Genomic DNA, 11,635 nt, shown 5'->3' on the forward strand with positions numbered 1-11,635 from the left:
TCTGGGTGTTGTGTGAAGCTGTGCAGTGAAGGTGTCACAAGAGCTGCCCTGGTGGGCCACTGCACCCCGGAGGGTCTGCGGTGGCAGCTCTGCTCCAGGAATGGGGGCAGCACGGCGCGAGGAGTCTCCGGGAATCCAGGGGAGGGCTGGGCCCCGAGAAAACACGGAGCAATGGGAACAACCCTGGGCTCTTCAGCGTCGCTTTGCCTCCCATCACTATGGGTGGGATTTAAGTCGCTAAGCTCTGCCCAGCTCTAGGCCACCTGTCTGGTTTAAGCTGTTTCTCAAGTCCACATCAAAGCTAACAGCGCAGAGGAAAGTCAGAAATGGAGTTGTGCCGCCTCCCTCTCATGGGGACTTACATGGGTCCTTTCCTTTTTCAGGGAATCATGGAATGGTTTGGGTGGGAAGAGCATTTCATTGCACCCCAGCCACGGGCAGGGACACCTCCCACTGTCCCAGGGGGCTCCAAGCCCCGTCCAGCCTGGCCTTGGACACTGCCAGGGATCCAGGGGCAGCCACAGCTGCTCTGGGCACCCTGTGCCAGGGCCTGCCCACCCTCCCAGGGAGTGTCCAGCTCGGAGCAGACACCTCATCTTTCAGCAGCAGGAGATGGAGAAGCCAAATCCCAGCTCTCCTGGGTAAGACTCCTGTGCAGGAGGACGTTGCTGATGCCATGGAAGCTGCAGTTCCAGCCTGAGGGTTGTCTGGCTTCCAAAGCAACCAGGACAAGAGGATTTGGTGGTTTTGTTGGCTGCCTGCATGGGGCGGTTTGAGCCCAGCCTGGTTTCCACAGGTCAGGCTTAAGGCAAGCTGGTGGAGAAGGGCAGGAGTCAGCCTGTGGATAAACACAGCCTGCTCTCCGTGCAGGAACAGCAGCCCTGCAACGTCATTTTCCAGTGATGTCGATCTGGCACCTTCGTGCTGCTCTAAACTTACTTTGAGGGAGTCAAGAGAAAAAAAAATAAATAAGAAAAAAAAAAGTGGGAAAACCAACAATGCTAAAAAAGGCCTTGCTATATTTAGGATAAAGCTGAGGATGCATTGGTCAGTGTCCAAGGGAAGTGGCCCAATGACCTGATTACTGCTCAGCAAAGTCGATGGGAAAAGCTGAAACTGGAAAACTCGATCGGTTTTATGACCTTTAAGGAGTGCAGTCAGAAAGGGGAGTTTAGTGCCTCTATCTTAGCATTTGTTTATAATATTAGTCATTCTTAGAAGAGGGCCTGACTCACGCTGCCCGAGTTTCTCCTCCTGTATGAACTAAAGCGCTGTGACATTCAGTTATTTAATTATTTTAGGCCCCTCCCAAATGAATGCTCTCCCTGAAGTGCCTTCTCCTCCCAGTGACACCAAGTCTGCACAGAACAACATCTGGCACTTGCTCCTTCCACTCCACTCCAGGCGCCTGCTGGAGAGGGCCAAAATTAGCAGCACATTCACCCTCAGCCCCGTGCTCAGCGCTGAGGGGATGAACGCCCAGATTCTGGGATTTCAGCTTTATTTAGGACTAGGATTTTCTGGTCTGGCACACGCTGGTATCTCTGCACTTAGAGACACTCTAACATGTTTATCTTCGTGTGTTTATGAGTTCATGAGCTGCGAAAGTGGGGATTGGGCAATAAAGATCATTCCACTGAAATCATCACCCCCACCCCAATCAACCTGGAGATTTCACACTCGATTGTAAAAGATGGGCTGCAGATCATGGCTGCGTTTTTCTGCTGATTCCTCCCAGATGCCACCTCTGTTTTACGTGGCTGTGGAGATGGAAGGTCTATTTATAAATTACAGCCTGATACCATCTGCACAGAGCCATCAGATCTCCACTCAGTGCCAGCTCGGAGCTGCAATCCCCAAATGTGCCCTTGGAGCCCTCCACGAGAAGTGTTCTGGGTGGAGACCTTCCCGATTTGGCTCCGAACCACCCCGCAGGTGTTCAGTTCAAGGAGTGTCACCAAGGTGTGAGGCAAAGAAAGCCATTCCAGCCCAGACTGGTTAATTCTTATTTTCTTTGCTGCTAATTGTACCTGCAGCGAGCGGATTCCCTCATTAGCCCCGGGAACACCGCTGAATCCCCGGGGCTGCTCTCTCCCTGCCCGCCCCGCACGGATTTTATTCCTGAAGTTGGCAGGCTGGAAAACTGGCCTGGCTCCAGCCCTCGCAGTGCCTGGAACACAACCCTTGCACAACCCTCCCAAGGCTCCACTTTCCCCGTTGCCACCTCCGCTGGCAGCGCCATCCCAGGCTGTTCCCTCTTGCCCAACAGCCCGACGCGTTCCCCTGGGAAAGCTGACGGCTGGGTCTGGAATAGAAAATGATGTTTGAAAACAAAGACACGTGGCAGTGGTGGAAGGGACAGCTGAACGTGCTCACCGAGGGAGAGGGATGATTAATTGCGGGGAAATCTACAATTTGATCATGGTGGAGTGGTGAAAACAGAGCGCTGCACTTCATTCCCACTTAATTTCCATGGAGTTCATCCCAGTTTCCAGTCTCAAGCATTGGCTTTGTCTGCTCTGGAGGGATTTGCAGCATCCTCAAGTGATGCCACTTGAAGCCATGGCCTGGGCAGTCCTCAGGAGCAGCCCTGAGGGCAGATTTGTCACCAACTGTCCCCTGCCCGCTGGGCACAAGCTCTGCCTAAATTCAGCCGTGAGGGGGATGAAACTCAACCCCAACTCTGGAAAACGGAAGGAATTGATCTGCCCAGTGAGTGCCCAGAGCTCTGGATCAGCTTTCTGCCCCCTGAGTAACCGCACCAAGCAGACAAGTCCCAGTTTAAATGGGATGCTTTCATTCCATCTGGGAAACGTGGAGCTCCAATGCACATTACTGAGGGGCTTTAACTCATGGAGTCATGGGATGGTTTGGGTGGGAAGGGACCTCAAAGCCCATCCAGAGCCACAGGGACACCTTCCACTATCCCAGACTGCTTCAAGCCCTGTCCAGCCTGGCCTTGGACACTGCCAGGGCTGGGGCAGCCACAGCTCCTCTGGGAATTCCATCCCAGCCCCTTCCCACCCTCACTCCTTCCCAATCTCCCATCCAGCCCTGCCCTCTGGCACTGGGAAGCCATTCCCTGTGTCCTGTCCCTCCATCCCTTGTCCCCGGTCCCTCTCCAGCTCTCCTGGAGCCCCTTCAGGCACCGGCAGGGGCTCTGAGCTCTCCCCAGAGCCTTTTTTTCTCCAGGCTGGAAAACCCAATAAACAAAATAGGAATATTAAATATATTTGTTAACAACAAATGTTATAAATATTGAATTTAAATCCACATTTAAGACCTTCCCCTAAAGGATTGACCAGAGGTTTATGACACAAGTCAGTAACTCAACATGATTTGTTTAAAGAACAGTTCCATTTTAAAAAGCAAATGCTGTCAAACCATTCATGGGGGAGAAAAAAGTGCCTTTGGCATTGTATTAACGATATATTTTTAATTTCCCAGTTGCTACAGTCTCGCTGTTTGCATTTAAGGCTGTCAGAAGGAATTGTTTAATAAGTGCCATGGAACAAAGAGGCTGGAAATCACCTCCCATGGAAAGCTAGGAAAGCTTTCAGCACGGACCCGGAGAAAGAAAAGCCTGGTCAATAGTGCTCGGAAGTGCCTGTTTGTGCTGTAATTAAAGGAATTTTAATGTCTTAAACCTTCTGTGCAGCTGAATAAAATCTCCTGGGTGAATGGCAGAGGGGTTTTAGGGAACAGGGATGAATTGGTGTCACCATTGTCCGTGCAGGGATCTCTGGAAGGATGTGCTCATTTTTTAGGATCGGCATCTTTCCAAGGCAGGCCCAGCAAAGTTTGGCCTAATCCAGATCTAGCAAGGACAGGCAGGAGGGAGGGATGGCTACAGGGAAATGCCTCTTCCATCCTCCCACTGCAGGGAGAATCCATCCATCTCCTCTTGCTCCATTTCCTCTTGATCATGAACTTCACGGAGATGAAGGATGAGGGCTGAGATTTTGGTAAAAATTCCTGCGTTTGGTGGGGAAACCCAAAGAATTTCAACGATCTTGGGTTGGTTTTGTTGGGTTGATTGGTTCTGGTTTGGGGTGATTTTTTCACAGCACGGAGCCTTATCTTTATAATGAATAAAACCAAATTCCAGAAAACATCATCTGGCATTAATTCCTGGCCTAACGAACTGCACAGCACCAATCTGAGCTCTCCCTCCTGCTACAGCATCCCTCCCCAGCAGGCTCTGGGACAGCTTTGAGCAGGAGCAGCACATTTCCAGCCCAGTTTTACATAACTTTTCCTTGGCTTTGCCCTCCTTACACAACCCTGACATTTCAGCCTTTTATTGAGCAAGAGACTTGGAGGAGTTAAGTGGCCTTGAAAAATAATCCCCAGAACCCAGCCCAGGTCTCCGGGGAGCTCCATGCGCAGGACCCTGCTCTGCTGGAAGGAGCTGGGAGCTCTGGGGCAGCTTCCAGGACCTGCAGCACTCCCGTGGCCCCCCCAGGCGATCCCTCACCTTCAGTTTTACCCTGTAATTATCCCCTCACAGCCTCTGAGCGTTATTTCCTGGTCTCATCCGGGGAGGGAGGCGAGGACAGGGCTGGGTGTGCATGGGAAGCTCTCCACGCCCTCTGGGAGTGCTGAACTTTGCAGGCAGTTGGGGCAGTGCTGGGAATTTTGGCACCTTCCACCAGAGCTGGGGCACTGCTGAACCAGTTTGAGGAGCCCAGCGCATGAGGAGGGGCATTTTAATCTGGAGGAAAGCACATTAATCCCTCCTGGCCCTCAGCTCCTCGTGCTCAGAGCTGCTGGGGACGTTTCCTTCCCAATCCAGCTCTTGCTGCAGCTTCTGGTCTCATCTTTGGACTGGTGGCCCAGTGCATGAGGCAGTGCCAACAGCAGTTCCTGGGGCACAACATTCACAGAATCCCAGGATCACTGAGGGGGAAAAGCCCTCCAGGATCACAGAGTCCAAGCTGGGCCAAATCCCCACCTTGTCCCCAGCCCAGAGCACTGAGTGCCACCTCCAGGCCTTCCTTGGACACCTCCAGGGATGGTGAAACCTCTCTGAGCAGCCCTTTCCAAGGCCTGGCCACCTTTTCCATTAGGAAATTCCTCCTCATGTCCTGGACCTCCCCTCGAGGCCGTCTCCTCTCCTCCTGTCCCTGTTCCCTGGCAGCAGATCCTGACTCCCTGCTCCTGTCAGGGACTTGTGCAGAGCCACAAGGTCCCTCCTGAGCCTCCTTTGCTCCAGGCTGAGCTCCTTTCCCAGCTCCCTCAGCCGCTCCTGGGGCTCCAGCCCCTTCCCAGCTCCGTTCCCTTCCCTGGACACGCTCCAGCCCCTCCATGCCTGACTCACCATTCCAAAAGCAAATATTTGGAGGCCCAGGTAAACCCAGGGTGCAGAGAAGGTGGAATCACCTGGTTCCACTGGATTCTCTGAGGGTGCTGTGACCAGGAGTGGTGGGAGGGCTCTGAGCACCAAGGGCACGAAGCTCCTCCGTACCCGGGGCCATCTCACAAAATGATAAAGATTTTGAGGGGGGTGAAGAAAAGAAAATCTCTGATCATTGTGAAGCTGCTCTGACCAAGGGTTTCAGGGTTCCTAAAGCCACAAGAGAGGGGAAAAAGAAGTGCTGGGAAGGGAGAGAGGCCTGTTCTGAGGATGGGAAAGATCTCCTCGAAGAGTGCCAGCACAGCTCCAGGCACTCTGGGCTCCCTGCTGTGGCTGTGGCCACGGCTCGGCCTGGCTGGGACGAGGAGCTTGGATGGCAAACGCAGTCTGGGAAGCGAGGACGATGCTGGGAGGGACTGGCAAACACCTCCAGCTGCTCCAGCAAACAGCCCCAAGGGCTGGGATTCAGGCCCTGCCTCTCATTAGCAGCAGCTCCCTGCTTCCAGGCCCTTTACAGGATGGAGGGGTTTAAGAACACATTTTACCATCCATTTAATGTAACAATATTAAGCTCGATTTGGCAAGGCCGCTTCAGACATAAAACTTTAAAATGAGCTTTTTCAGAGCATAAAATCACAATTGGTCCTGCTAGTAAAAGGATAAAATAAATGTCTATTCACCCTAATTGCTGTCAAACTTGTGATTTTTTTGTTTTGTTTTCTTTTATATGTAGTAAAGCCAACGCGGTTTTATTGTATAGGGTGCAAACGCTCACCGTGTAATATTATAAATCCTGCAGAGAATTAAGCATCTGCACATTTTTCCTGGCTGTTTCTTGCTTTAACTCGAAACGTCTGCGAGCCCTGGCACGAAAGGAAAGTCTGTGGGCGAGCCTGATCCCACCTCTTTTCCAACCCCACTCTTTCCGAGCCCTTTGCTCGTGTGTTGGCAGCGGGGATTTGTGAGGCTGAGAGCAGCTGATGACAAACTCAGCAGCAAGTGAGGGTGTCAAAAAGGATTCTGATACAGAACATTCGTGGGGTTTCTCCACCTCATTATCCCAAAAGCTGGAAGGAGCCAGCCTCCTGCAAGCTCCAGTTGGAAAACAAGGATTCTTAGATCAGCTCCTCCTACCCCCGAGCCAAGGTGGGAATTGTTGGATCCATGAGCTGAGGGCTCTGACCTTTGCTAAACTCTGCTTTGCTTAATGGCTCTGCCTGTGGTTCCAGAGCAGCTGTGCCTGCCGCAATTCCATCAGAAATTCCTGCTCTGCCTCCACCTTGTCCCTGAAAACCCCTACAAGGAGCTCGGAGGGTTTTCAGTGCCCTGACAAATGTCCCACTGAGGGATGTGGCAGGAATTGCTCCCATTTCACCTGGATGTAAATAGAGGGAGCTACAAAAGGAAACAGCCCTGGCAGGCTCCAGGTAACCCCAGATACATCCCAGGGACTGAGGGGTGTGGGATAACCTGGAGCAAGCACCCAGCAATGCTTAATCAAAGCAGTGCCCATGGAAAGAACAAAACCCTCTCAGTTATTGTTGTGTTTCTTCCCCTTGAAGGCTTCTGTGACCTTGCAGAGACAATCCAGCTGCCCAAGTGAGTTACCCCGGGATGAGCATCCCAGAGATGGGAAGAGGAAAACAGAACATGTGAAATTTGCAGGTAGTTTTTGGAAAATAGCAAAGAATTTGTCCAAGTCAGGGCTGGAGGAGCTGGGACAGGCAGCGAGTGACAGAACCCTGCTCCTGCCACTCCTCCACCTCCCACCACTGCTGCTTTTGCTTTTTCAGTGCCTCAGACAGACAGAAATATTCCCCTTTCCTTTGTTTTCATGGCAAAGAGCAGGAGATGCATTTGCTCATTGGGAAATGGCACAAATTTGCTGCTCTAGAACAGCTCCGGGTTCCTCTGGGAGAGACACAGCTTCCAAAATGATCCTTTCCCATGGTCACTGGTGGCTCCAAGGAGCCCTCGTCGTGCCAGGCACCTCCTGTCAGTAACGCTGCCCAAACAGCAGCCAAAAAGGAGGCTCTTGTTTCCAAAACAACTTCGTCATTTCCTTTATTTACTTCATTATCACTTCAATCTGCAAATGAGGTTTCAGTTGAGGCTGGAAAAAACAGAAAGAACATTCTCCACCTTAGAGTTCTTTATTACCTTCCAATTCTTTGACAAGAATTGTAATGGGTTTCTCAAAACTTTTACTTTGTTGGGTTTGTTTTAAATCTTTACCAGTTCAAACCCAGCAGAAATTTTGTAGAATGACATTTAAAATTCAATTAAGGACTCACACTGCCTTTGCTCCTGTTGCTCCTCATGGGATTCTTTGGAAAGTGAGGATTTTTCCATCCCAAATTGGAGGTATTTGCACATTTCCAGCCTCCCAGCCACAGATAAGGGCTGGGATTTGCACTGTGTTCTTCTTCCACTAGATGTCCCAGTAAATATTATTTACATTGATCAGGGCTGAAGGATTTCCCTTGGAATGCTGTTTTGTGTCCACCTTTATGGGCTCTTCCCTGGTAGCGGAGTTTATAAGCCACAGGCTTTGGAATAAAAAGAGGGAAAACGGATTTAGATTATAAAGCCCACATAAAACACAGGTTTACAAAAGTGTGAGGATGCTCTGGGCATTTCCTGTTAATCGGTGGAACAGAAATACAAACAAATAACCTGAAATATTTATCCCAATTAATAACAGCTCCTCCTTGCATGGAAAATCACTAGAATGGAATCCCAGCAGGAGCAGCAGCAGCTCGTGTCAGGACCGGTTGGTTCTTCCAGCTGAGAAGCACAAGGAACATTAATCATGGAATTATGGAATGGTTTGGGTTGGAGGGAATTTAAAGCCCATCCAGTACCACAGGCAGGGACCCCTCCCACTGTCCCAGGCTGCTCCAAGCCCCACTGTCCAGCCTGGCCTTGGGCACTTGCAGGGATCCAGGGACTGCCCCAGCTCCTCTGGGAAATCTGTGATGGATTAAAGGCTTCTGCCTCTGATAAACTGGGGCTGGGGAAGGATTTTACTGTTAAGTGAAAGGAAAATGAGAGAGACACAGAGCTGTGTTGGAATTACCCACTCCTGCTCTTTGTCTGCACAAGGAGGGTTCTGACAGGGTCACTGTCCCAAATCCCAGCCCTCTGCTCCCCTCCTGGCGCTGGGGCACTGCCCAGGGCCCAGGAGCAGGAATGGCACTGCCCAGCCCGGCCCCGTGTCCCAAATCCCAGCCCTCTGCTCCCCTCCTGGCACTGGGACACTGCCCAGGAGCAGGAATGGCACTGCCCAGCCCTCTGCTCCCCTCCTGGCACTGGGACACTGCCCAGGGCACAGGAGCAGGAATAGCACTGCCCAGGCCGGCCCCGTGTCCCAAATCCCAGCCCTCTGCTCCCCTCCTGGCACTGGGACACTGCCCAGGGCACAGGAGCAGGAATGGCAGTGCCCAGCCCGGCCCCGTGTCCCAAATCCCAGCCCTCTGCTCCCCTCCTGGCGCTGGGACACTGCCCAGGGCACAGGAGCAGGAATGGCAGTGCCCAGCCCGGCCCCGTGTCCCAAATCCCAGCCCTCTGCTCCCCTCCTGGCGCTGGGACACTGCCCAGGGCACAGGAGCAGGAATGGCACTGCCCAGGCCGGCCCCGTGTCCCAAATCCCAGCCCTCTGCTCCCCTCCTGGCATTGGGACACTGCCCAGGGCACAGGAGCAGGAATGGCAGTGCCCAGCCCGGCTCCTCCCGGGCAGAGACCCCGGCAGCCGGACCTGCAGGAGGAGCAGGAGCTGCCCAGGGCTGTGCCAAATTTAACCCATTGCTTCACGCTCCCCCAGGGTCCGGGAGAGCCGGAGCCCGCCCCGCGCACGGACTGTACGAACGGGATGCGCTGGCTCCTACCCCCGGCTGGGGCCGTGAAATCAGAGCTGCTGGGGCTGCCTTGATCCCTTTTGTTCTCGCGTGGTGGTCCGGTCCCAGCCTGCCACGACCACAAAAAGCGCCTCACTTGTTCCTTCTTGCCGAGCTTCTCGCTGTCCTTCAGCAGGGGAAGGCTTCAACGAGCCACTGCCACTGCCTGCGGGCAACAATGCAAAGCAGACAAAGCAAAGCCCCCCCAGCCCAGCCCCCAAAATCCCCCCAAACAGCTCCAGCTGCAGAACACAACACACTGAGGAGAAACATGTGAAACTGTGTTCCTTTTTGAGCTGGAATTAAAGGAATTGGATTAATGATTATTTAAGTAGACACACATGAAAACAGATTGGCTGCAGATAGGAAACAGGTGAGTGCAAAGAGGGTGGGTGATAAGGGGACAGGTGGGTTAATTAAATTGCTTTTTAAAATGCAGAAGAGGTGTGTGAGGTAAGAAGGAATGGGAATGTTGGGGTTTAGGGTGGCTGGGTTTAATTTTAGCTCCACATGAGCACAAAGCTGTCACTTAAAAGGAAGATGCTGAGAGCGAGAGAAGAGCAGAGCTTTCCTAGAGCTGTCAGAATTCATCTCTCCTGGAATTACCTTCCTGAAATTTCATCCAATTTGAATTTTGCACCCAACTCCCTCTCAGGTCAAGGTAGAGAAGAAACATTTGCCAGAGGATCCCCAAAACTGCTAAGAAGGGAAGGCAGGAGGAGTCGGCCCCTCTGGGGGCTGTGCCCTCATCCCAGGCCAGACACCTGCACAGGTGAAGTCAGCAGCAAGTCCTGACCTTCATTCCTCAAAAAAAATGCAAATAAATCACCAACAATCCCGAAGGTGGCTTCAATCACCCTCTTTACACATCTCCCTTCCCTAGAGAAAATCTCTCCTGGAACACTCCAGCCCAGCCTCTTGTTTTCCTGGCAGGCAGCAGGATGGTGCTTGGGAACACTTGGAAAGGATTGGGATCGTTTTGGGTTTTTTTTTAATATCCTGGGAGAAATTAAATCAAGAGACAAATGTGGGAGCTCTGAGTGGAAAATCATGTCCAGACTTGTGTGCAGAGAAAAAAAATACCGTGATAACAAGGCAAATCCTGCAATTTCAGGTTTATGTTACATTCATGGGGCAATGGGGAAAAAGCCCTGCTCAGCTTTTAAACCTGTCCTCTGTCTGCAGCCAGCAATCCCAGCCTCTCCATTAGTTGTGCAGTAAAAGTCAGGAAAAGATGGGAGCAGACAAAATATGGGATGAGAGTGCAGTGGCTGGAGGATGAGAGGATGATTTCTGTGCTGTTGCTTGGGTCTAACATGATGGAATGACCTCAAAAGGGCTGGGGCACCCAGACAGACTCCTGCAGCTTGCCAGGAGCTTCCGAAGAGCAATTAAAAATGGACAATGTGTTTTCCCTATTTCCCTGGGCTCAGTTTGCCTTAGCTTTGAATCCTGGGTATCCTCTTCCATCTCTCAACACAGATCTGTAGCCAAATAATATCCAGGAAAAGCATTGGGAAGCTCATCAAGGAGGAATGAGGTTCCTCTGTCTCTGTACCTGCCACTGCCTGGCTCAGGATTTGATGGATCAACAGTGCCAAGGAGCTGAGGATCAGCACTGGGAATTCCCAGCCTGGATAAATCACAGTTACATCCCATCCTCAGGCTGGGAAAAGAGAATTGTGAGCAACAAACTGATGGAGATGGGGAGAGAACAGGAAAATCAATGTTTCTTTAAGAAATTTTTCTTTAATTCTTTTTATAAAACTCTCCTAATTCCATTGCCGAGTCTGTGGTGAGAGCACGTGGATTTATCTGTGGTGATAGAACAGCTTCAGTCCCTGGGAAGCTTTCCTGATTCCTCCCTGGCTCACTCTGGGAGTCTTTAAAAAATGAGGATTAGGATTTGCCTTCCCCACGGGAGGTTCAATCACTCCAGGTTTGCGAGCTGGGATGATCCCATGGAAGAGGGCATTTCCATGGGGGAACAGCCACCCCGTGGATCTGCAAAGAGTCGAGTGCATGATCCCAAACAAGGAAACACCCCAAGTCTAAACCACACCAGAGGTCACACCTTGATTTCCAACCTTACAAGAACCCTTGGGTTGATTTAACCTCCAAAAGCTAATTAGGTGCTAATTAATGTAACAAACGCCAGGGTTTATTACTGCTGGGACCACAGGCACCTCCAGGACAGATTTCCAGTTTTGGCTCAGCCCAATATTTTGCTGTGGGTTGTTCTTTTTTGATTTTTTTGGTATTTTTTTGCTTCCCAGAATGCCATTTCTGAAGAGCCCAGGCTGCAGGAAGGCACCCTGGGATGCAGCAAGGAATGATTTGGAGCAGCCCTCTTCCTGAAAGGAGGCGATTATGAAACGGGGAG

The 11,635-nt window shown here is 51.6% G+C and overlaps 1 long non-coding RNA gene across 2 annotated transcripts; it reads right to left on the reverse strand.

Annotated features, from left to right (window-relative positions):
* Nucleotides 1–7,125: 7,125 nt before the first annotated feature.
* Nucleotides 7,126–9,496, reverse strand: LOC138120287 (uncharacterized). 2 transcript variants are annotated; one of them, XR_011155811.1, is made up of 4 exons: nucleotides 9,350–9,496; nucleotides 8,033–8,143; nucleotides 7,651–7,905; nucleotides 7,126–7,469 (listed from the first exon to the last, which is right to left on the reverse strand). It is a non-coding gene; the product is annotated as an uncharacterized lncRNA (long non-coding RNA). The 2 variants fall into 2 exon arrangements; XR_011155810.1 differs by having other exon boundaries at nucleotides 9,244–9,496.
* Nucleotides 9,497–11,635: the final 2,139 nt, after the last annotated feature.

The sequence above is a fragment of the Aphelocoma coerulescens genome, chromosome 18 (assembly GCF_041296385.1).
Source record: "Aphelocoma coerulescens isolate FSJ_1873_10779 chromosome 18, UR_Acoe_1.0, whole genome shotgun sequence".
Lineage (NCBI taxonomy): Eukaryota > Metazoa > Chordata > Aves > Passeriformes > Corvidae > Aphelocoma > Aphelocoma coerulescens.